Source organism: Halichoerus grypus, chromosome 7, assembly GCF_964656455.1.
Source record: "Halichoerus grypus chromosome 7, mHalGry1.hap1.1, whole genome shotgun sequence".
NCBI lineage: Eukaryota > Metazoa > Chordata > Mammalia > Carnivora > Phocidae > Halichoerus > Halichoerus grypus.
In genome coordinates this window covers 19,382,499-19,405,921 of record NC_135718.1, presented here as the reverse complement: position 1 = coordinate 19,405,921, position 23,423 = coordinate 19,382,499, and the positions used below count along the sequence as shown (strand labels likewise).

Below are 23,423 nucleotides of genomic sequence, written 5' to 3'. Positions count from 1 at the left end.
TTAAGCACGGGAAGAGTAAATAGAAAACAGATGCATATTAATGCAGTTAAAATTGGTGACAGCACAGTGTTAACCCCATACCTAGAAAATAGGGAGGTTTTTCCCTCCCTACTTGAGGATTTTTCCTTTGTTTTTAATTATATGTAATTAGGTAGAAATTCTCTTCTGTGTGGAGATTAAGCAGTAGTGAAAGCCTTGTTCCCTAGGTTTCATACTTCTTTTGGGAGAAACAGGTAGCTCTTTCTTTTCCTCTGCGATAAACAATGGAATCTATTTCCAGAAATTTCTAGGAATATGTTATGGCCTTTGTTTTGGTCACATTAAGTAATTTTAAACAAAGTAGATTAATTCAGTTACATTTCTAGGAAGAATATTAAGTATAGCAGGAGCTCAAGATTTTGTAAAGCATTTGCTCTTAAATACAGCTTTTTTTGGTCAACACTTTCTCTAAATTAAAAATATCAGGACCCTGCACATAGGATATATTTAGATCTAAAGATACAAGATTTTTAAATTTTTAGTCTAATACTTTTATAGACGAGGAAATTTGAAGCCCGGGTTAACACCCGGGTAAATAGAACCCAAATGACTTGAGCTGAGCACACACAGCTGACCTTCCTAACTAGAGCCAATTTTCTAATCCCTGAGTACTTTGTTCCCCCTACTTAACTATGAAAATGAAGATGTGTCATATTTGTACAGTGCTGATTGATCCTCTGTGTTATACAGCGTTAACAGATTTTAAGGCTGAGTCACTACCTTCTTTTGTTTTCTTCAGCCTTTCCCTCCATACCCTCCTCCCTTTTTCTTTAGACGTCACGTATTTAGGTGGAGTCTGATCATTTGTCTCACTTAATGTCCTCGGGGGACTGGATTACTCCTGGCTGCCAGTCTTGCTCCATAAATCTTCCACCGCGTGGCACTGCGTCTCCCCTTGCTAGAGACGGAGAGTCTCCTGGGTGTAAGAGCCCTCGTGGCTGCCAGTAGCACATAGGGATACGAGGCAGCACCGAGATTAGGTTTGCGAAGAGAACACGGGTATATTTACTCTCAAATCATCGCATTGGCTGGTTGAAGGTCTATTGCAAAGGGAACACTAGCATTTGAGTGTTCTCTTTTATGGATTCCGTGTGGTTTCAGACCAGCACCTGGTGTGCTGATTATATAATACACAAACGTTCAAGTGTGCAGTGATACCAGGTCCAGCGTTAGCCTCATAATTTTAGTCTGAAATTATTCAGCCATTAAAAATGCTGGTTTTAAGAACTGGTGGCATGGAAGTGTACATACAGGTGAAGGAAGAAAAGAAAGAAAATTGAACTTGAAGGACATGGGTTGAAGGCCAAATCATTTGGGACTCAGGTCTCAGAGACCGTCTGTAAAGGACCAGGCCATGTCTAAGGCAGAAGCCTTTGCTAGGAGAGGTTGCAATATCCTAAATCCCGAGTTACTGCATTTATTTCCCGGACCGCTAGAGGGGGCTCTTGATACATGCCAACACCTCGGCTTTCTCAGTCCAGTTTTCAAACTCCTTTCCTCTCTGATTCCTCTTTAGTAGAGTTCCAGCAGCAATGAGAAGGTCGAGGTGTGATATTCTTGAGATTTCTCTGCTACAGGAGTTTATGAGCTAAGTGATAACTGCTTGCAACTCAATCACAAACTGGATGTTTTAGCCGAGGGACCTAGTGCTGGCAACAGGTGTATTGCTCTTTCGAAAGCTGTGCATCAGCCCTTTAATGGGACCTTATTAACAAAACGGCAGCCCTTTTTTTCAGTTGTCCTACTTGTTTCTCAGAGCAGTACTGTTTTCTGCCTGTGCCTTCTGAATCTCATCTACACCCGAAGGGACTGCCTTCGTGTTCCTTATATACTATTTCTGACTCTAACCTGGCCTCCCTTAATTGAAATAGCGTCACCCTATTAGGTTGCTTTTCATTTGACCATTTCAAAGTCACCTCCCCAGCAAGACTGAGTCCGAATTAGGGTCTGTTAATTTGCTCACAGAATGACAGGAATACTTGCTGATTTGTTTTCTTATTAGAGACCTTATTAGAACCCCGGTAGCCTTGGAGAAAATCCTATCTTTAGGATTGTTCCAGAAGTCCAGTTTCTACACTACTTACGAACCGCGTTCATCCGCTTGTTGAGCAGGTGTGCATCCAGCCCCGCCTTCTGTTCCTCAGCTGGGGTTGCACGCGGCCTCAGTCTTACCCCGCGTGATGCTGAGTCTGTGGCACAGCTGTGAGTGCTGGCACGGAGCACGGATGGCCTCACGATGTTCAAGGGACAAGGAGATAAATACGCAACATGGTGTTTCAGTTCTGAGAAGGAGAGTGTCTGTCTTTCATCTCACGGGTACAACTAAAGCTCAGAGGAACCTCCTAGAAAGTGAAACTACTGAAGTGGTTGCCAAAGAGATCTTTCCTGTGACCCTTTGTTTTCTTTTTCCTGTGGACATGCTCCTGGGGTGTCTGTGTAACCTCTGCCTTTAGCTGAGTAGAAGAAAGAGCCCTTTGATTTCAGGTGGTTATCCTGATCCCTTGGGGCAGAGGCGTGAGGATTAGCCACAGAGACTGCCTTTCCTGTGTCTCGATCTATACGGCCAACCTTGTGTGTGAGACTTAATAGTTATGAATTACCTACTAAGTACCAGACAGGCCCTTTGATCTTCTCACTGAAGCACAGAGGTGGGTGGTGGTAACCCCAACCTCCAGAAGAGGAAATTGAGCTTCCATGAGGGTGAAGTAACTTGCCTAAAAATTCCAGTTAGAAAGGGTGGAGCTGAGAATAGAATCGTGGTCTCTCCAGGGTCCACCAGACCTCTCTGGCTTCCTTTTTAAAACTCAAAATGCCTGACTGGCTCAGTCGGCAGAGCATGTGACTCCTGATCTCAGGGTCGTGAGTTCAAGCCCCACCCCCATGTTGGGCGCGGAGCCTACTTCAAACAACCCAGAGCGAAGATGGGGTCAATACCTGCAGGCTCCAGCAGCCATAATACAGAGTGGGAGGCGCCTCTGAACCAGCTGGCTTCAGAGCTGTCTACACATCTGAGGAGTATTTGTGGAGCTTTGTTCTTTCCTGCAGCCTCCCCCCTCCCATCCCACTCCGTCACCCCCCCCACCCCCCCGCAGAGATGCCAGGCCACAAAAGCAGAGGTTTTGTTGTAACAAGATCCTGGGCTATGCAGGCTCTTTCAGATGGTACCCAAGAAGGAGTTGCAAATCCCAAACCAGGAGCCCCCTTCTTCCTCTCACTCTGCATGACTCACATGCACCTTTGCAGAGTGGGGAGCTGGTTGAGGGCTTTTGATTCTGGGATTCTCTAGTGTTAACCTTCAACTCCTCTCACCTCCCCCAACCCTATCCTCTGCTCCCAGTTTTCAAAAGGCTGAGCCCCTGCCACTACCCCACTCCCTTCCCTGACCGTGCGGCTTAGAGCTCAGCCTTCCTGGAGGGGAGCCTGGGTTCAGTTCAGTTCTCATTCATCTTCCAGTTCAGAAGAGCAGGCCTGTGATACTGACCCCCCACCCAGTGCCACACTGTCCCTTTTCTCTTTTGGTCCTCAAATCCATTTAATTATTCCCCACTGGGGCGTCTGGGTGGCTCAGTTGGTTAAGCGTCTGCCTCCAGCTCAGGTCATGATCTCCAGGTCTTAGGATGGAGCCTTGCATTGAGCTGGGCTCCCTGCTCAATCGGGAGTCTGCTTTTCCCTCTCCCTCTGCCTCTCCCCTCTGCTTGTGCTCTCTCTGTCTCTCTCTTTCTCTCAAATGAATAGATAAAATCTTTTTAAAAAAATTATTCCTCACTTTGTAGTTCGCACATGTAAGAAGGTTTTTAAGCAGAAACTTGAGACATTGGAGGTAGAGAAGGATATAGAAGTTGATAGAACTAAGAATAGTTCCAGGTCACCAAGCTGTTAAACATAGTGGTGCAGAGGCAGGTGGAGTGGGTGGCAATTTTATTTGTTCTATGAGGCTGACGGCTCTGGGGTCTCAGGAAGTCACATCCCCTTTTTGGGACCTCCACAGTCTATTCTTGCTCCAACAGACTGAATCTAAAGCAGGGGCAAGGACAGAGCTCTCGTCTTCTGAATCAAGCTGGTCCTCTAGCCCCATACTTCCCCCCCGCCCCGTCACTTTAAAAACAAAAACCTGGTGGCGCCTGGGTGGCTCAGTCGTTAAGCGTCTGCCTTCGGCTCAGGTCATGATCCCGGAGTCCTGGGATCGAGCCCCGCATCGGGCTCCCTGCTCTGCGGGAAGCCTGCTTCTCCCTCTCCCACTCCCCCTGCTTGTGTTCTCTCTCGCGCTGTGTATCTCTCTCTGTCAAATAAATAAACAAAATCTTTAAAAAAAAAAAAATAAAATAAAAAAATAAAAATAAAAACAAAAACCTTTGTCTTCTTTTATTTACCTTCATTCAAGTGAAATCTCTTTAAGACCCTTTACCCTGTAAGCGCCATGAGGCCTGGGACCATGTCTGTCTGTTTTTTGTTTTGTTGTTTGCTTTTGTCATTCTTACCCAGTGAGTGTTTGTTGAATGAATGATTGATAACGCTGCTGGTGCCTACTGAGCACTTACTATATGCCAGGTTCCGTGCTGAGTGATTTATATTCGCTGTGGCAGATAAGCCTCATAACCTGGAGAGAGAAACTATTGTCCCTGTTTTCCAAAGAAAGTGACTGAGCCTCAAAGAGGCCTTTACCCACCCACGGCCTTGCAGCTCTCAGGGGTGGCAGCGGGCCCCTGCAGGCCAGTCCTCCTCTCAGGTCCAGAGCATCACGGTACCTCCCCGTCAGTAAGCCTGCCACCTGCCAGTGGGCCCTTTCCTGTCCCACCCGGTGCCCCTCAGTGACTTCTCCCACAGACTCTATTTCTATCTTCACCACGGTTCTCTCTGACGAGGTTCTCCCCATAGAGGAGGAGTGGGTGTTCGAGAGAAGCTGTGCTCTGTGGGGTCTACTTTGCCCCACCCGAGGGATAAACCTGGTGGCTAGGGAAGGATCTAGAATAATCTTCGTCTAGACGTGTGTGCGGGACCCCGTAACCCGCTCATTAGCACACTGGAGCGGTTCTAGCCTAAACTGTTAGCTCACCGGCAGGGGCGCTTGGGGTGGTTGTTGGAGGTGCGCGTTCTCCAGGCTTCGTCCCCGGCGGGTCGGACTCAGCGGGTCTGCGGCAGGGCCCAGGGGGGCCGCGGGCCAGGCCTGCTACCCAGGGAGCTCAGCCGGCCTCGGAGGTCGGGCCTGTTGAAACCTTGGGCCTGAACCTGAGGCCTGAACCCGGGACACGTCCTTCCTGAGGCATCTATGCAAAGGAAAGCGCCACATTTTTTTTTTTTTTTGGTTTTATTTTTATCCAAACGGGAACTGAAACTCACATCTGTACTAAGGTAAACCGTGTGCAGCCTCCGGTTGTGGGAGCTGGGGGTCCCTGAAACGGGCAGAACCTCACACAGAAAGGCCTCCAGTCTAGAGGGCTGGGGCACCAGAGACAATAAGCCAGAGTCGTCCCCATCCTGAGCCGCCACGGTGGGTGCCACCTCCCCCATTTTACTTGGGGGCCTGAAGCGAATTCCCGTCTTGGAGGGAGAGTCGGTTTAAACTCACCAGCTTGACTCATCAGCTTCCTTAATAGAAGGGACGTGGAAGCTCCCAGCTGAGGGCCGATGCCTGCTGGCAGTTTGGGGTGGGACTTGGGGGATAATCGCAGCCCCGGAGTCACAGTACATGCACTGGAGGACCTCACGGTTCCCCGCCATCCTGATACCTCCCGTGTACACCAGAGGTTCTAGGGAGCTTCCTTTTACGTGCTGACGATTTCCTCTGAGATCTCTCAGCCTTGAAACCCTTTTGATGGAGACCACATCTTCTCCCCTACCTCTTCTCTCAGGTTTAGGAAGAGGGACCACTGAAGTCCTGGCCTCAGCACTGTTGCTCAGCAGTCGATTACTCCTCGGACTCAGGACACGCGTGCACTCGCCTTTAGCTCAGCCTTGCTCGTCTCTCCATCCTGAGGCCGGTCGTCATCCCCAGTGGCTTTGACCTTCTTCCCAGTGTTCACCCTCACAGGTCTTCCCACTCCAACTCTGGCCTCATCCCAACGCATGAGATCTGTATTGAAGCATGAATTTTGAAAAGTTGGACACACAATTCTCATACACACTATAGAAGCGTGTAGTTGAGATTTATTTGTCTCCTTAGTGAGGGAACCAGCAGGACGACCAGACTTCTGTAGGTGAATCCAACCATAAGCTTTGGAGTATCTTTCTAGGCTGCAGAGGCATTTCCAACTTCCTAGTGCTCTATTTCTTTGTAAGCTAACATTTAATTTTACAAAGTCTGGGCCCTATCAGTAGAAAATAGTGGGTGACCATCCCTTAGAGAGTCAGATGACCCTCAGGGAGCTGTGCGACAGCACTCTAGTGTGGCTTTGAAAGAGCATCCAGTGGGTTTGTTGCCTTATTTCCAAGTATCAGACACATTTTCTAAACACCCAAAGCTTCTCTAAATACCCACTCCCTAGGGGCGCCTGGGTGGCTCAGTCGTTAAGCGTCTGCCTTCGGCTCAGGTCATGGTCCCAGGGGCCTGGGATCGAGCCCCGCATCGGGCTCCCCACTCTGCGGGAAGCCTGCTTCTCCCTCTCCCACTCCCCCTGCTTGTGTTCCCTCTCTCGCTGTGTGTCTCTCTGTCAAATAAATAAAATCTTAAAAAAAAAAAAAACAAAAACCTACTCCCGTCAGAAGCGTGACCTTGAGGAAGGGGGCTCACAGACTTCGGGTTACCAGAGAGGAGTAACACAAAGTAGCTGTGGTCAAGCCCAGTTGCGTCTGTGTTGGGGAGGTGGGAAGGGCGGGGAGGGGGGAGGAGAGTGGGAGTCAGGACTTGCACCAGAGGGAATGAATGGATAGATTCGGGGGATGACGGGCTTTACTGAACAAGCATTTGGCAAGGACCTGGTAACCTATAAGCTGGGTGCTATGAAGAAACGTTTCACAGCTGAGGAAACAGAAGCTTCGGTTAGGAACCAGCCCCGAGTCACCAGGTTAGGAACTGCTGAAGCCCTGAGTTAATCCATGCCTGGGTCTCCTGAGCCATAAGCGTGTGGGAGGTAGAGGTGACTTCCTCTGTGCGTGTGCACGTGTATGTGTACTGGGCGGGAGGTGGGAGGTGACTTCCCCTGCGCGTGAGCACGGGTACGCATACCGGGTGGGAGGTGGGAGGTGACTTCCTCTGTGCGTGAGCACGGGTACGCGTACCGGGTGGGAGGTGGGAGGTGGGAGGTGACTTCCCCTGTGCGTGTGCGTGAGCACGTGTACGCGTACCGGGTGGGAGGTGACTTCCTCTGTGCGTGTGCGTGTGCACGTGTATGTGTACTGGGTGGGAGGTGGGAGGTGACTTCCTCTGTGCGTGAGCACGGGTACGCGTACCGGGTGGGAGGTGGGAGGTGGGAGGTGACTTCCCCTGTGCGTGTGCGTGAGCACGTGTACGCGTACCGGGTGGGAGGTGACTTCCTCTGTGCGTGTGCGTGTGCACGGGTATGCGTACTGGGTGGGAGGTGGGCGGTGACTTCCTCTGCGCGTGAGCACGGGTACGCGTACCGGGTGGGAGGTGGGAGGTGACTTCCCCTGCGCGTGAGCACGGGTACGCGTACCGGGTGGGAGGTGGGAGGTGGGAGGTGACTTCCCCTGCGCGTGAGCACGGGTACGCGTAGCGGGTGGGAGGTGGGAGGTGACTTCCCCTGCGCGTGAGCACGGGTACGTGTACCGGGTGGGAGGTGGGGGGTGACTTCCCTTAGCAGCAGGTGCAGAGCCCAGGCCTGGCGGTCCTTACACGTCTAAACAAAGCCAAGTGCAGGATTCCACACGGCCCCACTGCAGGGCCCCCATTCCTGTCCCTCTTCAGTACCAGCCGCCTGAGACCTCTGGGAACGAGCTCAGAGGGCGGGGGCCGCAGGCATGACTGCCGCGGACACTGCCTTTGACAGACTCATCCTCCGCCTTCAGCGTTGTTCCCGGGCAGGATGGGCCTCTGCCATCGCCCGCGCGCAGTGGCAGGAGGAGGGGCAGCCGGGGGCTCTGGGGTCTGTAATCGGATCGGAGGCTGTGACGGTGACAGCTGCGGTGGTGGAGGCCTGAGGAGGGGGCTTAGGCAGATGGAGAAAGGCTGGGCGCGGGGTGGGTGCTCAGTCGTCATCCTGGAGGCAGCTCTCCTGGGGCGCTGGGACCCTCACTCCAGCATCGAGGCCCCAGCCCTTAGTGCCACCAACAGCGCCTGTCCAGGCATGTGGCCTCATATGTGGGGAGGGTCCCGGGGACCTCCAGCCAGCCAGGCCGTACTGGGAGGCTCTGGAAGAAAGGCAGGTTTGTGAATCCCAGCCCCGCCGTTCGCTAGCTGTGCGGTCGCGGGCAGGTTTGCTAACTTCTGTCTCTACGTCCTCTCTAGCAGAATGCAAACGCCGCATGACACTGAGAAAGGGGAGTGTGTCCCCGCTTTAGAAAGGACTCAATAGCCAGCTGTACTGTTCTCTGGTATGTTCGAAACGCAACGTCATTGTACGGGCATCTATTACCATGTAATAAATGACACCCAAACTCAGTAGACTGAAACCACCACCATTTTATTCTGCCTCACGATTTGCTGGGTCAGGAATTCGGGCAGGACTCAGCTAGGTGACTCTTCACTCCACGCGGTAGCAATGGCAGCTGCCTAAGTGAGAAGAGCCTGGCAGATGGGCTGACCTGGAGGCTACAAGGTGGCTTCCCTCCTGTGTCTGGTGTGATGCTGGGGGAAACCGGCCATGAGTGGACATCACTTCCACATTAGTCAATTTGTCAAGCAACTCAGAAGCCCAGCCCAGTTCCAAGGTGAGGGGAACTGGCCCGCACCTCTCTATGGGAGGAATGGGCACGATTTTGCAGATCTTTAATCTCCCACAGACACCCTCAAATAGGACCTTATGAAGTATTTCTTTGTTTAGAACTTTTCCAGTGCCATCTTGGGGGAGTGGAAAGGGTCTAGGGCTGGCCACCAGGAAACGTGGGTTTGAGTCTCGCCCACCATCCTTTGAGCCCCTGTTACTCTCAAGGCCTTAGATCTGATGTCAGGAACCCAGAGACAGGGAGAGAGTATTCCTGGGTTTTTGGCTTCAGCCTGACCTGCTCCTCAAGCGGGTGACGTCAAGCAAGTCCTTCCCTTCCCAGAATCCCACTTTCCTGGTCAGTGGAGTGGGAAGGAGGTTGCACTGGGTGCCATGGAATCTTTCCCAGGGACCAACCCCCTGAGGGGTTAACTGGCACTGCTGGGGAAACTGAGACCTGCCTGGCTTCATGCCGGCTTCCAGAGGTGTCTGTGTGCCTCTCACCTTCAGCAAAGCCACAGAAAAACAGCTTTACAGAGCTCAACAGGGAGGAGGTGGCTGGTCTGTTTAGAAATGGATTCATAAAAATGGATTCCCAAAGCGTAAGAACAGGAATGGGTATACAAACACAGGGATTCCCGGATGCTTCTCGGAAAAGCTGAGGCCTGACGTGCACCCACCCACTCTGTGAGCTCCAGTGTGGAGGGACTTGAGATTTGCACCCCTGGCTGAGCCAGGCTGTGCATCCTTTTACTCACTGATTCTAGATCAATCTCCTTACCTAGAAAGGTCCCCAGAGTGGGCAAGCAGCCCAGAGGGGCTTGGTCTCCAAAAGCCCAGCAAAAACCAGGGGCTTCTGGTTTCTCCCTTCTGAGGGAGAAGGGGCCCAGCCTCTGCCCCAGACCCTTCAGGACCATCCTGGAGCCCTTGATGCTCTGTGGCTACCCAGGGCCTGGGCATCCATGGGCCGGGCCATCCTTGGGAAAGAGGGGGCAGGGCTCTGGCCATCAGTGGAGGCTGTTAGGGAGGGTGGGCAAGGAGTGTTCTGGCCCAGGGCCAGGGCTGTGGGATTTACAGTCATCCTGGGGCCTTGGAGCAGCTTTTTTATTTTGAAGCCATGAGTAATTGAGCCAACTGTGTGGGATCCCACAGCCGGCCCTGCCTCTTCCCACTCACACACACACATATATTTACACCTGTCTCATACGCACACACACACGCACCTATACACACATCATTTGGAGAGACAGAAGAAGCATCTTGTATGGAAGTCCTGTGCTAGGCCTCCGCCAGGTGCTTTTCCTACACCATCTCACGGAATTCTGACAACTCTTTAAGCTGGGCCTCATTATCCCCAGTTTGCAGCTGAGGAAACTGACCGAGCCAAGGTGAGGCGAGGTAACTTGCCCCAGGATCCACAGCTAAGAAGCAGCAGAGAAAGGGCTTGAACCCTGTCTCCTCACCAGCTCAGGCCCTTCCCACGCTCAGTCCAACACGGCTAGACCTTGTCTGAAATCATCTTTTTCTGGTATCTAATGGGGAAATTGGACTTAAAAATGACTCTACATCATAAAAGAAAAGATTGATAAACTCAACTGCATTAAAAATAATAATAAAAGCCTGCATGGCAAAAAATACACCATGGGCAAAGCCAAAGAAAAGACGAGCTAGGGGAAACATTGCTATTGATATTAAGGCAAAAGGCTAATCTTCATAATGTATAAAAATTTCCTAGTCATTTATAGGAAAAGGACCAAAATCTAATTTTATTTTATTTTATTTTATTTTTTATTTTTTTTTTAAAGATTTTTGAGAGAGCATGAGCGGGAGGGGCAGAGGGAGAGGGAGAGCAGGCTCCCTGCTGAGCATGCAGCCCGATGCAGGGCTCGATCTCACAGCCCTGAGTGAGATCATGACCTGAGTGGAAATCAACGGTTGGATGCTTAACCAGCTGAACCCCCCGGGGGCCCCACGTGGTTGTACCATTTTATATTCCCACCAGCAGGGTATGAGAGTTCCAGTTCCTCTGCATCCTCAGCAACATCAGATATAATCAGTCTTTTAAATTTAAGCTGTTCTTGTGAGTGTGTAATGCTATCTCATTGTGGTTTATATGTGTATATCCCTCGTAACACATGATGTTGAACAGATTTTCGTTACTTATTGGCTATCAGCATATTTTCTTTCATGTTCAAATCTTTTGTCCATTAAAAAAATTGAGTAATTTTCTTTCTTATTACTGAGTTATAAGAGTTCTCAATACATTCTGGATGTGAGTCATGTGTTAGATTTATATATTGTGAACATTTTCTTCCATTCTGTGTCTTGCTTTTTCATTTTCTTAATGGTTTATTTTATTTATGTATTTATGTATATATGTATGTATGTATGTATTTATATTTTAAGTAGGCTCTACACTCAATGTGGGGCTCGAATTCACAACTCCAAGATCAAGAGTCACGTACTCCATTGACTGAGCCAGCTAGGTGTCCCTCATAATGGCTTCTTTTGAAGCAAAGCTGAGGTTTTAATTTTGATGAAGTCTAATTTACCAATTTTTAAAATTTGTACAGATTTTTCCCGTGTTCTCCTTTTTTTTTTTTTTTTTTTTTTTTAAGTGGGGAAGGAGCAGAGGGAGAAGGAGAGAGAATCTTAAGCAGGTTCCACACCCAGCATGGAGCCCACTGCAGGGCTCAGTCTCACAACCCTGAGATCATGACCTGAGCCGAAATCAAGAGTTGAACCCTTAACTGACTGAGCCACCCAGCTGCCCCTCTGTGTTTTCCATTTGAAGTTTTGTAGTCAGCAGTTACATTTAGGTATGTGACTCATTTTGAGTTAATTTTTGTGTAGAGTATGAAGTGAAAGTCAAGGTTTATTTTTTTCATACAGTTGTCCTGTTGATCCAACACCATTTGTCAAAAATACTGTTTTTTCCCTGCTTTGAATTATCCTGGTGCCACTGAAATCAATTGACCATAGATGTACGGACCTATTTCTCACTGTATTCTCATCCATTGATCTATATAGCTACCCTTACACCAACACCTCATTGTCATGATTAATATCACTAAACAGTAGCTCTTGAAATCTATAGTGTTGGTTTTCCAAATTTGTTCCTTTGTCAAAATTGTTTTTGTCTATTCTGAGCCTTTTTAATTTCCATATACAATTTACAATCAGAATATCAATTTCTACAAAAAAAATCTGCTAGAAATTTCACTGGAATTGCATTGAATCTGTGGATCAGTTTGGGGTAATTGACATCTTCAGAACATTGAGTCTTCTGATCCATGAATTTTTTATATCTCTCCATTTATTCGGATTTTTAATTTTTCTCAGTAATGTTTATAAGTAATCTGTGTACCAGTCTTGCACATATTATGTTAAATTTATCACTAAGTATTTTCTGTTTTCAGTGTTACTGCAAATGTTATTTTTAGAATATTATTTTCTAATTTTTTTTGCTGGCCTATATAAATACAATTGATTTTTTAAAATATTTTATTTTTTTGTCAGAGAGGCGGGCTCCCTGCTGAGCAAGGAACCTCATGTGGGACTCGATCCCACGACCCTGGGATCGTGACCTGAGCTGAAGGCAGACACTTAACGACTGAGCCACCCAGGCGCCCCTTGAGTTAGTAATTTCTGTCTTTAATAGAATTTATCTGTTTTCATCAATGTTGTCATTTTATTGTCATAAATTGTTATATTGTTTATTATTTTTTTAATTTATTGAAGTACAGTTGACATATAATATTATATTAGTTTCAGATGTACACATAGTGACTCCACAATTCCATGCGTTACTCAGGGCTCTCCGTGATAACTGTAGTCACCATCTGCCCCCCAGTGATTTTTTTTTTTTTAAGATTTTATTTATTTATTTGACAGAGACACAGTGAGAAAGGGAACACAAGCAGGGGGAGTGGGAGAGGGAGAAGCAGGCTTCCCGCTGAGCAGGGAGCCCGATGTGGGACTCGATCCCAGCACCCTGGGATCACGACCTGAGCGGAAGGCAGACGCTTAACGACTGAGCCACCCAGGCGCCCCCCCAGTGAAGGTTTTTTATTATCCTGTCAGTGTCTCTAGCATCTGTACTGTTAGCTTCTCTTTCATTTCTAACACTGATGATTTATATCCTCTCTCTCTCTATTATTCTAGCTAGAGTTTTATCAATTTTATTGATCCTTTCAAAGTAGTAGCTTTGGGTTTAATTGAATTTTATCCATTTGTCCATTTCTTAGTTGATTTTTGGTCTTGTCTTTATTACTTCCCTCCTTCTATTTATTTACCTTGAATTTAATTTGCTCTTCTCTTAGTAGGTTCTTAAGATGGAAGCTTAAATAACTGACTTTAGATCTTTCTTTCTAATATGAACATTTAAAGTTATAAATATCCCTCTAAGTACTACTTTAACTGCATCCCACGAATTTTGATATGTGGCACTTTTATTTTCACTCAGTTCCAAATATATTCTAATTTCCCTTGTGATTTCTACCTTGACCCATGGATTATTTAGAATTGTGTTTTTTTTATTTCCTAAATAGTCTGTATATTCTTAATGTTTTCCTACCACATGAATATATTATCTATTCAAAAATAAATTAAGGGGGCGCCTGGGTGGCTCAGTCGTTAAGCGTCTGCCTTCGGCTCAGGTCATGATCCCCGGGTCCTGGGATCGAGCCCCGCATCGGGCTCCCTGCTCGGCAGGAAGCCTGCTTCTCCCTCTCCCACTCCCCCTGCTTGTGTTCCCTCTCTCACTGTATCTCTCTCTGTCAAATAAATAAATAAAAATCTTTAAAAAAAAAAATAAATAAATTAAGGAAAGGGCACCTGGGTGACTCAGTTGGTTAAGCGACTGCCTTCAGCTCAGGTCATGATCCTGGAGTCCCAGGATCGAGTCCCACATCGGGCTCCCTGCTCAGCAGGGAGTCTGCTTCTCCCTCTGACCCTCCCCCCTCTCATGTGCTCTCTCTCCCCCTCCCTTCTCTCTCTCAAATAAATAAAATCTTTTAAAAAAATTAATTAATTAAGGATAAATTTAAAATAAGAATAATGACTTTGGGGCGCCTGGGTGGCTCAGTTGGTTGAGCGGCCAACTCTTGATTTTGGCTCAGCTCATGATCTCAGGGTCCTGGGATCGAGCCCTGTGTCCGGCTCCTTGCTCAGCCAGGAGTCTGCTTGAGATTCTCTCTCTCCTTCTCCCTCTGCCCCTCCCCCCACTCACACACGCTCTCTCTAAATGAACAAACAAAAAACAAATAAATAAAATCTTAAAAAAAAAAAGAATAATGACTCTCAAGTTGGAAATGAGAACCTACACACAAACTGAGCTTTCCCTGACTGCTCTCTCTCCTATTTACCATACTCACCTCCATCACCCTGCTGCCCCCTTGACCAGAATATTTATCATGATGAGCTTCTCCCTCTCTCTCATTCCTCATATCCAAGCAACTACCAGGGCTTGGATATGGCTTTTCTGTCCTGAATTTTATGAAATACGCCCCCTCCTCTGCCATTTTGCCATTATCCAAATGGAAGCCACCATCGACTCTCATTTGCACGAATGCAGTAGGCATCACAATGGCTTCCCTACAAAATCCTTAGTTACCAGGGGAAGAGAGTGATGTAACGTAGGGAAGACTGGAGGATGCCCTCTTAATCACGTGATCAAAATGAAGATCACTGTGAATGAGACAAATGGAAACCATGCACCACATGATAAGATACAGTGAGAAAAATGCCACCTAAATATGTCATTTAAAAATTTATGCCAGACAATCCTATTATTTTAATTTACTCTGTACTAAATTTTCCTCTCTATTGTTTGATTTCATTAGCTTTCTTTCTTAGGGTTAGATTTTTTTCATGGGCTTAAAAATGTTGATTTTCAGACTCATTTTGAGTGGTCCATGGAGATGTTCATTGTGCTTTTGAGCAAAGATTAATTTTTAAAAATATTTTATCTATTGGGACACCTGGGTGGCTCAGTCGGTTAAGCATCTGCCTTCGGCTCAGGTCATGATCCCAGGGTCCCGGGATTGAGCCCCGCATCAGGCTTCCTGCTCAGCGGGGAGTCTGCTTCTCCCTCTCCCTCTGCCACTCCCCCTGCTTGTGCTCGTTCTCTCTCTCTCTCAAAAATAAATAAATAAAATCTTTAAAAAACATTTTTATCTATTATTCTTATGTGCTTAGAGGAGCAATAGTGCCTTAGAAGTATTGAATTTACAAAGCAATCATTTAAAAGCCAACATTCTGGGGGCACCTGGCTGGATCAGTCAGTGGATCATGAGTTCAAGCCCCATGTTGGGCATAGAGGTTACTTAAAAAAAAAAAGAAAGCCCAACAGTCTGTGTCTAAATTCCAGTGTAGTAGAAAGAGCCAGGCTCTTAGGAGGCCAGAGTCCCAGTCTTTAATCCTAGCTCTGCTGTGTGATCTTGTTCAGGTTTCTGAATTTTTCGGAGACCCAGTTCTCTTGTTTAAAAAAACAGGCATAGGGGCGCCTGGGTGGCTCAGTCGTTAAGCGTCTGCCTTCGGCTCAGGTCATGGTCCCAGGGTCCTGGGATGGAGCCCCGCATCGGGCTTGCTGCTCGGCGGGAAGCCTGCTTCTCCCTCTCCCACTCCCCCTGCTTGTGTTCTCTCTCTCGTTGTGTCTATGTCAAATAAATAAAATCTTTAAAAAAAAATAAAAAACAGGCATAGTAACACCTTCCTTGCAGAGTTTTTGTGAGGATTAAGTGAAAGTGCCTGTCAGGGCTTCCCAAGTGTTGCTGGCTTTGTAACTGAAGTTATGATTGACTCTCCCATGCGGTGTGAAAGAAGCGAAGAAAGCTGATAATCTGCCAAATGTGTGCAGGAGGCTGCTGGCCTTTGCAAACAAAAGGACTCCAAATACACGTGACTGTTCCCATTCAGTAGGAGTGGTCCCTTCATCCAGTTTCTGTCTGTGTGTTCTCAGAGGGAGTAAGGGGGACACACAGAAGCCAGAACATGTGTGTTGTTCTGGAGGCAGAAAGTGGCACATCCAGTGGCAGGAATCAGGCTCCCGAGCTGACGTAGTAGTAATAGCCTGGGGGCCACCGGAGGCTTAGGTAGGTAGGAGAGGTGTTTTTTTTTTTAAAGATTTTATTTATTTATTTGACAGAGACACAGCGAGAGAGGGAACACAAGCAGGGGGAGTGGGAGAGGGAGAAGCAGGCCTCCCGCGGAGCAGGGAGCCCGATGTGGGGCTCGATCCCAGGACCCTGGGACCATAACCCGGGCCGAAGGCAGATGCCCAACGACTGAGCCACCCAGGCGCCCCATGTAGGAGAGGTTTTTAAGCAAACAATGCTGGGGAAAACGCCACAGGTGAGTCCCAGTGAGGATCAGAGGCTGCTCCCTTCCAGCGTTTCTTTTGAACATTTCTGAGTCATTGATGTCATTTTCTGAAGCCCTTCCAAACCCAGGACCCAGCACCGTGGTTTTGTCTCCATTTGGCTGTCATTCCAAGCTGCGCTCTCTGGGCCCCTCTGCCCCGGAGTGGCTCATGAGCTCCCTTCCAGCTCTGGCCACCGTGACCCCCATGTCCTGGCCAGCCCCACATGGATTTTCACTTGAATTAAATTTCATGACTCTCCCTTTTTGTTCAGGGTCTCCCTCGTGGCCAGTACACCCTTCGCAAGGACACCAGAGGGGGACGTGAAGGGAAGAGAGAAAGAACTGGAAAAGGTAGGGGACTACACTCAAGGCATTTGCACATTTGGAAATTCATTTAATTCATTGAAGCCCTCTAAAGCAAATAAGACATAATATCTATTTTTACTTTATTAATGAGGCTCAGGGGGCTGCTAATAAACCCAAGTCACTGTTACTTTAATGACAAAGTTTTTGAAATTATAGAAAAAATATTTAGTTACATTGAAAGAAATGGTTGAAATCTGTTGTTTGATTAGTTTTTTTTTAAGATTTTATTTATTTATTTGACAGAGAGAGACAAAGCGAGAGAAGGAACACAAGCAGGGGGAGTGGGAGAGGGAGAAGCAGGCCTCCCGCTGAGCAGGGAGCCCAAGGCAGGGCTCAATCCTAGGACCCTGGGATCATGACCTGAGCCGAAGGCAGATGCTTAATGACTGAGCTACGCAGGCGCCCCTGTTTTTAATCTAATATAATTTTTTAGGTGGAGGAGGGGCAGAGGGAGAAAGAATCTTATTTTTTATTTATTTATTTTTAAAGATTTTATTTATTTATTTGACAGAGAGACAGCGAGAGAGGGAACACAAGCAGGGGGAGTGGGAGAGGGAGAAGCAGGCTTCCCGCGGAGCAGGGAGCCTGATGCGGGGCTCGATCCCAGGACCCTGGGATCATGACCTGAGCCGAAGGCAGACGCTTAACCGACTGAGCCACCCAGGCTCCCCTTATTTTTTTTTTTAAGGTTTTATTTATTTATTTGACAGAGTGTGTGCACAAGCAGGGGGGAGGGGCAGAGGGAGAGAGAACAGCAGGCCGGACCCTGGTATCATGGCCCAAGCAGAAGGCAGACGCTCAATTGAATGAGCCACCCAGGTGCCTCGAGAAAGAGAATCTTAAGCAGGCTTCACGCCCAGCACGGAGCCTGACACGGGGCTCAATTTCACAACCCTGAGAAATTAAGAGTCGGATGCTTAACCCACTGAGCCACCCAGGTGCCTCTGTTGTTATATTAGTTATAATCAGCCTAAAATAATTATTTTCATTCTGTTTTTTTTCACTTCCTATTTTCGTAAATGATAACCACAAAAACACTACCGTTTATCAAATATATGCTCATGGAAGGCACTCTGCTAAACATTTTGCCTCTTCTGTCTCATTTAAATGTCAGAACAAACCAATATAAGAGATGTTAATTGCCCCATTTTCCAGGTGAGGCCAAAAGGAATTTACCTTGTCTATCACTTAATGTTCTCACATAATTATTTTCCTAAGTTCCCACATACTGTTCATGATTGTTGTTTTTAATTGCTACATGCCCATAATGTTTCCTAATTTACTTAATTCCGTTTCCCTGGTTAGGTATGATGATGAAAAGAGCTGGGAGAAGCATTACTCGTTCGTTTATTGAACAAATATTTAATTGGCACCTCCTGTGCTGTCAGGCGTCGTGCTAGATCCAGGGGACACAACGGTGAGCAAGACTTGGCCTCCACAGAGCAGCTCACAGCCTCCTAGCTGATGCCGCAGCAAGACAGGGTGGGGACGGGGGAGGTCCCGGGTGCTGTGGGAGCACAGAGCAGGGAGCCTTGACACCCCCCAAACCGCAGCACTGTCAGAAGAACAGCTGCCGATTAAGGCCAAGGACCACCACTCTAGGAAGACTAGGATAAGCCTAATGGCCACCATTTCATCATCGGCACAATCAGCGATGGCCACCACACATGAACCACTCATGGCCCTCTAATGGAACCTGGGAATTCAGGGGCTCCAGGGGTTCCGATACTTTAGGATTTAGAACCCCAAACTATGTTCATCCCCTGGTAACTTTATCAAAAGCTTGTTTGCCATTCCCTAAGCCAAAGGGGCCCTAAAACAGCAACGTTCATGCTCCATTCAGTGTTTCTGTGTCTGTTGTCCTTGTGGTAATGACGTCGGTGGTGACCAGGATGATGGTGCTGGGGCTGATGATGGCTTTGAGAGCTTTCATCCCCTGAGCATCTCCATGCATCAGGGACTTCATGAATGTTATTTAATTGATCTTCACAATAGCCCTAAGAGGTGGTGGTGTTATCTTCGTGTTTCTTGGGTCAGTAACTACATCAGAGAGGTTAGGTAATTTGCTCAAATTCAGCCCGCTAGTAAACATAGAAGGAGCCAATTCTTTAACTACAAGAGTTATTGCTTAGTGTGTTAAGAGCAGTCAGAGTGTGCTGGTTTTACCCTAAAGGGGCTAATTGTGGGTTATTGATTTTAATTTATGTATACTCTGCCCCTTTTAATAGAAGGCTCAAGGTGGCTTACAATAAAAGCCTTCCAATATGGCTTAAAAATAGGTACTATTGGAGGCGCCTGGGTGACTCAGTCGTTAGCGTCTGCCTTCAGCTCGGGTCGTGATCCCGGGGTCCTGGGATCGAGCCCTGCATCGGGCTCCCTGCTCAGCGGGAAGCCTGCTTCTCCCTCTCCCACTCCCCCTGCTTGTGTTCCCTCTCTTGCTGTCTCTCTCTCTCTGTCAAATAAATAAATAAAATCTTTAAAAAAATAAATAAAATGCTTAAAAAAAATAGGTACTATTGGGGACTCCTGGGTGGATCAGCCAGTTGAGCATCTGACTCTTGGTTTTGGCTCAGGTCATGATCTCAGGGTCGTGCGATCAAGCCCAATGTCAAGCTCCACCCTCAGCGGGGAGTCTGCTGGAGAGTCTCTCCCTCTGCCCCTCCCCCCACTTGCACCTGCTCTCTCTCTCTCAAATGAAAAATAAAAATAAACAGGTACTATTGGATGGGAATTCAAGCCAATGTAAAGTGGTTGCTGTGATTGCTCAGTGAGGGCTCTGAGCTTCCTGGCAGCCATGGTAAAAATAGAGGTATTGTAGGGGCCCCTGGGTGGCAGAGTCAGGTTAGCATCAGACTCTTGGCTTTGGTTCAGGTCGTGATCTCAGGGTCGTGAGATCGAGCCCCACAGCCGGCTCTGCGCTCGGCAAGAGTCTGCTTGAGATTTTCTCTCTCCCTCTCCCTCTTCCCCTTCCCCCTGTGCTCTCTCTCTCTCTCTTAAAATAAAAAAATAAATCTTAAAAAAAAGAGGTATCGTAAATTGCAAAGCTATTATTTTGGAGATACAGTGCATGTTCTTCCTGGCACTAATTTAGAAATTCTATACAGATTCTATGAAAACCAAAGGCAGGTATCTTTGCTCAGGTTTCTCAAAAAGCAAACTGAGACGGAGATGCGTGTGCAGGAGGTTTACTGGGGAGGACTCTGTGTAAGGAGGGAGGGAAGCAGCATTGTGCAGAGGGAAAGTGGCACTCCAGTGCACTTGCCATGGGGCCTCGTCCTCCTGGTTCTGTCAGGAGCTCTGGAGCTTGAGTGGCTCTTCAGAGATGTCCCACCTTAAGTCAAGGGGCTAGGACCTTATACTCCACTCATGTAGTGACTCTATTGGATGTGGGCTTCCCCAGGGGAGGACACTGCCTTCAGTTTAGGGAAATTCTGGAAAGGGACTCAGTTGGGAGCCACGGGAAGCCAGTGCCTCTGGCCGCGGGGGGAGCGCGTGCCGTGGTCCTGAAAGGGAGACGTAGGTGGTACCACGCCAACGACGACAGTCCACTCCTTGCCTCTGCCAGTTCCACCGGCTTTGTATAATCTACTTGTCCCATCTTGGAGCAGCTCCCTCAGGGCTCTGGTAGTTTCTTTTGGGAAAAAGACTTGCAAGAGAAAGGTTAGTAAGACAAACTACAGACCCCACCGCTGAAATTGGTTTTAAAGCTGCAACTGAACGCATGGGTTGCGGTAGGCAGATAATGGCCCACCAGGCGGTTTGCCGACCCGGGAGTGCTCTCTCTGAGGGGGGCACTGTCTCGGGCTCCGCTTTGGTCTCTGCCGTAGGCACGTTGGATACCTAGCTGTGCAGTAGCTAGCTAGCTCAGTCTCCAGGACTGAGAGCCGTGCTGTCGGTTTCATAAATGACCTCCATCCCTGGTACTCTGGACGCTTCGCTGACACACTCAGTGGACGGTGCTGGGGTGACTGATGACAGAAGCTGACTGAGAGCCACCCCTGCCCCCCGTCATTCTGGGTACTTGGCCGTTCAGTGCCTCCTCCATGGGGAATGTCTCCTGGGGGGCGCTTTCATATGAGGCAATGATCTTCACACTTAATAACCACATCCACAGGTTCGTCCACACGCCTCTAGCCTAGGCCTCCTTGTGCCTGATACTCCATTCTTTCCCTTTCCAGGACCCTGACACATCAGCCATCTCCCTCACCACTGCCCAGGAATCCATGCACATTCTTATCCTGGGCTACTTCTGTAAGGACACAGAGTGGGTGACCACATGTACCCCCCGCAGCTCTCCCCATTGGGGGGATTTCCTCTCGCCGCTCTCACACTGCCGCTCCCGAGTGGAGCGCATACAGCAGCAGTTCATTTTGGGCTCCATGTACCAAATGCCCCACCTGGGAGGCCTCTTCCTCCTTGTCGGCTGGTCCTAAAGGACCTTTCCCTGGGACCACAGATACAAGAGCTGAGGGAGACACACTGACACAGCAGTGACGTACGACAGCTGTTCTTTGAATTGCTTGTTTCATTTGATATAAGAATGAAAGCCTAAGTGTTCCTGTTTCTGAAGATAGCCCTAAATGTGCACTTGGACTTCTTACTGAAACAACGTTAGTTACCTGGAATATGGGCTATATTTAGGTAATGTTTAGAATGACACGTTAATAAAGTAATCTGTTAAAACAGGGGAAAAACAGCACTTCTCAATTTTTGTTTGGTCTCAGGACACTTTGACACTTTTAGAATTTTTGAAGACATCCCAAGAGCTTTTGTTTATGTATTTATTGATTGATTGATTGTAATCTCTATACCCAACGAGGGGCTCATACACATGACCCTGAGATCAAGAGTCACATGCTCTTCTGGCTGAGCCAGCCAGGTGCTCCTGTGGGTTATATTTATTGATATTTACCATATTAGATATTAAAAGTGAGAACATTAAAATAATATTTATTTTAAAAAACAAATAAGCCCATTATATGTTAACACAAATAACTATATTTTCTGCACACAAAAAATTAGTGAGAAGAAAGGTTATTGTTTTATATTTTTCAGATCTTTTTAATGTTTGGCTTAATAGAACACAGCTGAATTCTCACGTCTGCTTCTGCATTCAATCTCTTGCTAGATGTTGTTTGGTTTGAGAATGTAAAGAAAATTTAATCTCATGCAGATATTTAGTTGTAAAGAAGGACTTTGCAGTCACCGTTAAAGGTTACAGAGACCCCTGGGGGTCCTCTGGCCACTTATTTGAGAACCAATTTTATAGAACAGAAAAAGCTATCAAAGATCTGTTTTACATGTATATAGTAAGCTTTAGGATCACATGATTTCCCAGGGGAATTCTTGCAATCCTTCAGAGACCAGATAATCCTAATGTTAGAAAAAGAAAGAAAATTCCCTCTTTTTATGAAGTAAGTATAACATTGATACCTAAATACAATAAATAACGAAAAAAAAAAAACCCCAGAGATGCCTGGCTGGCTCAGTCAGTAGAGTGTGTGATTCTTGATCTCAGAGTTCGAGCCCCATGTTGGGGGTAGAGATTACTTAAACAAAACAAAACAAAAACAAAAAACAAACAAACAAAAAGTATAGATCATTCTTTCCTTTTAAGTTTTTTTTTTTTTTTTAGTTTATTTAAGTAATTTCTACACCCAATGTGGGGCTCAAACTCATGACCCTGAAATCAGGAGTTTGCATACTCTCTGATTAAGCCAGCCAGGTGCCCCTAGGTCATTCTTACTTACAAATATTTATGCATAAAATCCAAGCATTAGCAAATAAACTCTAAGAGGACATTAAAAGCAATATACCATAATCAAGTGGGATTTATTCCAGGAACACAAGAATGGTCTGATATTATTCATTAATGTAATTCACCATAATAATAAATTTATGGGGGCGCCTGGGTGGCTCAGTTGGTTAAGTGTCGGCCTTCGGCTCAGGTCATGATCCCAGGGTCCTGGGATCGAGCCCCGCATCGGGCTCCCTGCTCAGCGGGGAGCCTGCTTCTCCCTCTGCTGCTTCCCCTGCTTGTGCTCTTTCACTCTCTCTCTGTCAAACAAATTTAAAAAATCTTAAAACACTACTACTACTACTAATAAATTTATGAAAAAATATATATCTATAGATATTGTAAACCTTTGGACTAAAGTAAATATCCATTCATGTTCAAAACATTAAATAAAAACAGGAATTAATGAATTCATTTTAATATAATAAACGTATATATTCAGAATGTATACTTCATTCCTTATTTAAAGGATAAGCACATGAGGTCAGGAACAAGGCAAGGATGCCCAGCATGTCCACTGCTATTGAACATAATATCAGAGGTATTAACCAATGCAACCAGACAAGAGAAAACTATCAGAGGCATAAGATTTAAAATTAAAAAATAAAACTATCCTGGGGTGCCTGGGTGGCTCAGTCGGTTAAGCATGGGACTGTGGATTTCAGCTCAGGTCATGATCTCAGGGTTGTGAGATGGAGCCCCTTGACGGGCTCTGTGCTGGGCGTGGAGTCTGCTTAAGATTCTTTCTCTCATCTCCCTCCTCTGTCCCTCCACATCCCTGCTCATATGTGCTCTTTCTCTCAAAACAAAAAAACAAAAAAACTTGTGTATTTCCAACTCTACTATCATATATATAAATATAGTTTTATTTATTTATTTATTTATTTATTTATTTATTTATTTAGGGGGAGGGGCAGAGAGAGAATCTTTTTTTTAATTATTGCAATCTCCTAATACATTTTATTTGTAATCCAACATCCCCTGCAACATTCAAATTCTTCTGCTCACACCACCATTCATTGTACAGTCACATACTGAGCACC

The 23,423-nt window shown here is 46.9% G+C and overlaps 1 non-coding gene across 1 annotated transcript; it reads left to right on the top strand.

Moving 5' to 3' along the window:
• The first annotated feature begins 2,850 nt into the window (after positions 1-2,850).
• Positions 2,851-2,929, top strand: TRNAR-CCU (transfer RNA arginine (anticodon CCU)). The gene has a single exon. It is a non-coding gene; the product is annotated as a tRNA-Arg (tRNA).
• The last annotated feature ends 20,494 nt before the right edge of the window (positions 2,930-23,423 follow it).